The following is a 7,716-nucleotide window of genomic DNA, read 5'->3' on the forward strand; positions in this document are numbered from 1 at the left end:
AGTTTACAGTAAAAAGGTGTGGGGCTGAGTGCTTTCAAATCACGTAAATCACAGCATGATGGAAGCAAAGAAAGAAGGGAAATTTGATGAAGTCAAAATTTGTTCATCTCTTTAATTTGTTCCTTTTTTTTTCACTTTTCACTCTTTAATGAGTTTTGATGGTGAAAGACGAGCGAAATTTTGATAGCATATTATACAGTGTTCTAACAAACTTCCTTAATCTATAAGTAAATCAAGTGGGTGGTAACACTGAGCTATGTGGAGCACCGTAGCAACACAACAAATAAAAATCGCTATGGAAAATGAGGTTTTTTTCACATCTTAATATAATACCTCGAGATAGAAAGTGGTTAGACTAAGAGATCGAAGATAGAGGTTATATACAAAAATACTAATCATGCAAAATTGTGGAGATATTGTACGCCAAGTTAATAGTTTAATTTCAAAAGTAAGATTAGTTAATGAATATGTTTAATTAGTGTAAAACGATAAAATCACTATAATGATAATTTTTAAATTATCGTCTTATATCTTTTATGATTGTAATAAAAGATACATGATGATGTTGTATCCCCATTATATGTATAAAAGGATGTGATTTTTGTCACCTCGTCACACTGTTCATCTTCTCTTTTCTCTTTATTATCATTCATCTGTTGATCTGCGTGTCACTATTTTGGTCTCTCTCGATCCTTGTTCATCACAATAACTATTATTGTCGGTTTGTCGTCCGCTTAAAATGTTGCAGTCATTACTCTCGTCTTTCTCCATGTTATTGTTCTCATCTTTCTCCAAATTGTTCATGTTTGTCACCACTGCTAAGTTGTGTTCACCATTGGCATGAAACAATGACATTGATTGACTTTCGAAAAATAGGTTATCAAGACAACTCATTATCATGGCACATCAAGCATCCTAAGTTTTTTATGTCAAAGATACATTAGAACATTGGTCTTTGTTCTGCATGAAATAAAAACAAGTGAAGGTTAACGAAGATGAATTTTGTAATGTTGATATTGGTGACACCCGCTCATTTACATCGATGATGATCAATAAAGATGACAGTAATGTAGTTGATAATATACATGCAACTCGTAAAGACCACAATGAGGGAATATCTCACCTATTACGATGGTTTTAATTATAATCATTGTCTAATTTTTACTTGTAATAAGCACCTTCTGAACCTCTATACAGCCTACTACAATGCTTTTGTTCAACACCATCATCGTATATGCAACATATGACAACCATTTTTAATGAGAACCGTCATTATAGATGCATATATGATGACAATTTTTAAAAGAATCATCGTTAAAATCAACATGTATGATGTAACATCCCAAAAGTATATCTAACTATTATAATACAAATTCTACAGGTTTCTATACAAGCTTATAGTATTTTAAAAGGTTCCTAATACATGATTAGGACTTGTATAAATACAATATTTACAATATAAGTTTCAAAACAATATCCTAAAACTCTATAAACCCTCCGTCACTTGTATGATCATCTTCTTGTATACGTAGTACCGTCATCATAATTCACAATACAACAAGAAAAACAAGGGTAAACTAATGAAAAGAAATTTCATAACATACTTAATTCATGCAAAAAGAATCAATCAGACTAATCATTTATAAACATTTCAATACCAATTCTATCATTCATATAGACCACACATGGATCTATTTCCAATCACAGACATTGGATTTCATTTCAATTCGTAACACTTTGATTTCATTTCAATCACACTGACTACACATGAATCCATCGTCTTCCGGAATCCATACATCAAGGATCAAGATAAGTTCAAACATTCAATACCAAGTGTCTACAACGAGACCCGATGTGTATGAACTCCCTGATTAGCTTCTCTCCACCTGATATCTTAGTTTGTATGACTTAGATCATCAGTGAAGTAGGAGGATCTCTATTAAACATAGGCTTTTCATACTTAATGTACCATCAAACAACAACTCATACATTATCCCAAATGTATGACATAAATTTCATACAATTTTCACCATTCATATATGATACATATCATTCAATCACATAACATTTAAAAATTCATAACATTCAAGAATCTTTCCAACATCAAAACAGTATTTGACTTCAAAACTATCAAAATCTAATATGTACATGTTCACACAACATAAAATCAAACAATTTTATCAAATAACACCCCTACAAGAGAAATTGAAACTTGGGACCACGTCCTCTCCACAATTTGGATAAGCTTCAAGGACCTAATGCAAGTTATCCAAACAAAACAAAAATTCAATATATAATAGAATAAGTTGAGAGGATTATTGTTCTCAACTGACCCCACCAAGATTGATGACTAAATCATAGAGAAAAACAGAGAATAAGAGATCTTTAGAGTAAAAATGAACTTACTATGTTTGAAAATCTGTTGAGGTAGAAATGTATCCTGACTCCTCAGCTACAAGATGGCGTGATTGGATTTTGGAATAAATGAGGTATGAGAGAGAAATTGAAGAGAAAAGGGAAAGAGAAAGGATAAAGGGGAGGAGGGGTCTAGTTCCTTGTTTTTACGGGGGGTTACATATGATGATGATCTGAACCATCATCAGAAGATTTAAGTATGATTTTTTTAGAGGTAGAGTTGTGAAATTATAAATCCTTATAACGATATCCAAATCGTATTAAAAGTGACATTATTTTATTGTCAATCTTCCTAAACTAACTTCATTAGTTTTTTTACCACATCATGTAAGATAATTTTCACATGATTTTATTTCTTGAAAGAAATTAAATTGATATTTATGTAATATCTAATGAAAAAAGTTTAGTATGGAGATTACTTAGTGGTGACTTTGCGAAATATAATTTTGATGGTGTCGAAGAGATACTTTAAGACTTGATGTTTGTAGAAGTATTTTGAGTAGAAATATTGAAAAGTATATAAAATGCTTCTTTTTGTTTATTAGGTTATTTTAGCTTTGAAAAGTGAGTTTTAAGAGGCATTTTGACTATCAAATTAATGGTTTCTAAAGGTTGTTGTTAATGTCTTTATAAACATTTCATTATGCCTTGATCTATAAGGGGAAGGTGGAACTCTTCTTTGACTTTGTGTAGGATTATAAATTTTCTTGCTTTATTTACAAGGAGGGAAAATTGATAGATTAGTGAATTTTGAATTGATATTAGGATTGATTTTTTTAATCAGCAAAAGATAAATAAATATAAATGGAACACAAAGGGATGTTCCAACCCTTATACATTAAGGATACCAAACAACTCCTCTAATGACCCTACAGTGAAAGCAAACTTGTCAAAAAGCAAAAAGATCCACCACCCTCACAAAATAGAGCCATGCGAAACAAGAAACGCTAAACGGCTCCACAACATAGGAGAATTGTACCTCTCATACAAGAAAACCAAATAACCAAAGCATCCAAAAGAAAAAGAGCTCACACCTGCCGAGCCAAGCAATTGGAAAATAAGACTGACCTCTCAAACCACACAAAAATCAACATTTTGTTGTCATATTAATATAGGTAGTTGGGATTTGGACCCAATCTGAAAAAGAGAATGACACCCTTGGAACCTTATTTTTAACCAATCCCATGATTGTACTTGAACCAGAGAGAATATTTCACTTGCATCCACTTTTGCTTGGTTAAACACTCTCATTCCTGTGTTTCCAAATGCACCAAATGATGAAAACCTGCACTCCTTTCCACAACTTATTACCTTCAGAGCACAATGGTTTACAGAACTAACCTCGATCCACCTGTTGCATGAATTCGAAACAACATTCGTATTTGGACATGATATCAAAAGGTGGAAAGTTGTTTCCTCCTCACTCCCACTTAAAACACATAGTAAATATGCACAATAATTGATTTTTTTTGTTTGTTTGATAGGTTTGTTGAAGATGGATGAAGTTTCTTCTCTACCTAGTCTTAGTGTGTGTTTGATGTAGAAAATAACTAGTTTGCTTTGAAGATTGTAATGTGTTTTAGATGATCTTGTATTTAGGCTAGTGTGTGTTTAAGGTTGCCTTTTGCTACATGACCTATCCTAGATGCCTAATCAAGGTGGTAAGATCAAGCACATGAAGTGATAAAATGTTTTTCAAAAAGCTTTTTAAAGTTTTCTAAAAAATCAGGATACTGCACAAAAATAAATTTTTTTCTCTGTAAAAGAATAGGTTTATTTTTTGTTCTGTTGAAAGGTTTTTCTTAAGTTGGTTAGGGTTTCAATTAGTTATTTCAGTTAAGCTGAGCTGACAGTTTTCCTGAAAAACAGTCTGTTTGTTTTTAAATAAACCTGTTGTTTTTATAATAGCTTTTTAACTGTTTTTTGAAAAGTTGTTAGAAACTGTTTTCTATAAATTGAAAGGTCTTTCTCACATTAAATTTTTTTGAGCAATCACGGTTTTAACCGAGATTAAACATTTTCTGTGTGAGAAGAAGGATTGAAAAGAGTTTTTGAAAGGTTTTTTAAAGGGATCTTCAAGTGTGTTTATTTTAGGAAAACCTTGATCTTGGTGAAGGTGTTGGTGCAGTTCTTCAGCAATTCAACTACTGGTTTTGAGTTCTTGTATCTTCTTTCAGGTGTTATCTTTCCTTTATTCTTTCTTGTAAAATGTGTAAGTGTTAGTCACTCTTTGATAGGGTTTCTTGGAGTGCAAGGTGTGCTGAAATAGGGTTTTTCCAGCTTTGTTTGTATTGTTTTTGTATGTTTCAAGAACTGTTATGTTGTAATTGTTTGGAATTGGTTTTTAGTGTATTTTACCTTGGAGTGAGGTGAAACTAGATGTAGCTCTTTATGAGTGAACCAGTATAAACCGTGCTTGCATAAATCTTCTCATCCCTGCACTCGTTTCTGGTTTTTTGTTTAATCTGTCAAGAACAAAATCTGTTCATTTGAAATTAAACCTATTAATTCTGGGCTTAATAAAAACTGTTCTTCTTGATCTGGAAAAGTTCTCTAATCATAAACAAAGCTTTTGAATATAAGTTTGTAATTGGTTTAAGGGCGAATAGTTTTTTTCATTAAATCCTTGATAAAGATTCATTGTCGTTGAAGCTTTGTGTTGAATAAATTTGATTGTTCTTTTGGTATATTCTATGTTCTTCAAAACTGTTAAAAGTGAACCAATCTGATTTTGCTATCTTTCACTGTTTGATCTCAATCCTAATCTAGATAAGTTCTGTTTGTGTTAAAGTGTTTTGAATAATCAATCTGTTCATTCTAAAATCAATTTGTTCTTTTTCCTCTGATATATTGTACAACAGATTGTATTTGCAAAAATTTTATAACTTCAATTCACTCCTCCCTCTTGAACTTAGACATTAATAAACCCAACAAGATTGTCATTTGTATTAAGGGGAGTTTTATTTAAAAATGGAATTAACATGTTGGAATATAAGTTTTCTTGACTTTTGCATAAGTTTAGTAGGTCCTCCCATATAATATACGAATCTTTATTTATTGATTGTCTTTTTTTTTATATAAGTTTTCTCATTAATGGATAACTTGATATCAAGTTTATTAAAATGTCTGAAATTCAGAATTCATTTATTCATTCATAATAATGATAACGAGAATAACCTTTTAAAAACAAATTTAAAACAAAACATGTTAGTCTAACTACTAATTCAATTAAAAATTAGTCAAAATTTTGACTAAAATAGTACACTTTGATATTTATTTTCTATATTAGTATATTTTGTCAAATATTTATAAATATTTCTTTTAAGATAATATTTTTTATTTTAAAATTATCTTTCCAGTAAAAGAAAAAAATAATAATATCAAGTTTTGAATAAAAAAAAAACTCTAAAGTGTTAGATTAAATCGTGTTATTTGGATAATTAGTTGACTTATTATCCTGTTTTGACAAATATATAACACAATATCCTATTAGAAGAAAAAAAAATTCTAAATATGCTATTTTAATAAAAGTTACAAAATTAATCACTTAAATACTAATTCACGGATGAATAAAGGGAGAAAGGAAGGAAGATCGAACCGAAGAATATTTAGTCAATAAAAATATTATATCATAATTAAATTATATATTAAAAGTCATTTTTTTTCAAATATTTTAGAAGGTTTTATTAATGAATTTTTAGCTTATTCGTCTTCTTACTATAGTTTAATCTCCTTAATAGATTGCTGGATTCTTCACTGCATTAATTATAGTATTATTAAAAAAGAAACTTGTAACACTGAAAATAATAACGACTTTATAATATTTAAAAATAATTTGATCATATAATAATACTCACATGACGCAAAGAGTATGATTTTATACTTTAATCCAAATTAAGCTCCAATCTTTTGTTTCAAATTGGATTATAGGGAGATCAATTAATTAATTATGTGAATGATGAGAATAATAATGTTATTGCAGAAAATAATTTTAAATTTAATTGAAAATGTTGATACTGGGATATTAATTACACGTATTTAAGATTATTATTAATTAGTTTCGAAAATTAAAGTTTGGAAAGTTTTTTCATTAAAATGTTTTATCAATGTATATTCATAAATCAAAATTTAGCGGAAATTCAAACATGATATGGGTCTTATTTCAGATTTGATAAATTTATATACTTGTATTTTTGTAATATTATTTAATACACTTTAACGACAAGAGGAAACTGCTTGTGGAAAATAATATTAAATTAAACCTCACAAATTTTTTTATTAAACCTAAATGATTTAATCCCTTTTTTTCTTGATTTTGCAAAATCATGCATGCCCTTTTTGGAAAAGTGAAATAAAATTTGATTCTGAATTGATGAATGATTTAAAATAAAGAAGCAACATATTTTATATGCATGTGGAATGTTGCTCCAAGTAACTAACAACAAATGATGGAGCAGAGCACCTAAAGACTGGTGTTGTTTTATTTCAGTAAGATGATTACATTAGAAGAAAGCAAGGAGAGAGAAATGATAATTAAAAGAAAGTTGAAAAAGAACTAAAGTGTAAAGCATATGATATTATACTAAAAAAGCTTCATGCTCTTGATGAAGTTGACCATCCAAAGCTGCCATGTGTCTTTATGTACAAATCAATATAATTAACAACATGGCCCTTTTCTGTGTGTGTGGATGATGATGCATTACCAACTCTGAAGACAACTTCAACATCGGTTCATGAAAATGGACAAAGCATCCATTTTAGAGTAATTAAAGGAAATTCAATCTCTCATCTTCCTTTCTTTCTGCCTACTTTCAGAAGGAAAGAAGAAAAGTAATTGACATAACGCCAATTATTAGGCTTTAGATAGATAACTCTGCCTCCTATACCTGTCTTGTAATAGTTCCCATTTGGATCTATTACTACATTTTTCATTGCGTCAAGACTACAATAAGTTCTCAATTTATGTAATGTTAATAAAAAAAATTAATTAAATTTATACAATTCATTTATATGATGTGATTCAGTTTTTTTTTTTTTGCATGTTTAAATGATACTAAATGGTATGCATATTTCATGTTAATTAAAGTAAACATTTTTTTTTGTTTTATAGACTTTTTTGAATTGGGTTAAAATTAGGGATGGTAGAGCGGGTCGAGCCCGATGGATGATTCCGCCAATTCATCGTCACTTTGGTGGGATAGATTAACTTTTTGAACCCGTCAACCCGCATTGGTTCAACTCGTCTATCTCGCAAATCCAACGAGCCAAAGGTTGGATGGGGTGGGTTAACTTCTTTATGTT

Source organism: Phaseolus vulgaris, chromosome 10 (genome assembly GCF_000499845.2).
Source record: "Phaseolus vulgaris cultivar G19833 chromosome 10, P. vulgaris v2.0, whole genome shotgun sequence".
Taxonomy (NCBI): Eukaryota; Viridiplantae; Streptophyta; class Magnoliopsida; order Fabales; family Fabaceae; genus Phaseolus; species Phaseolus vulgaris.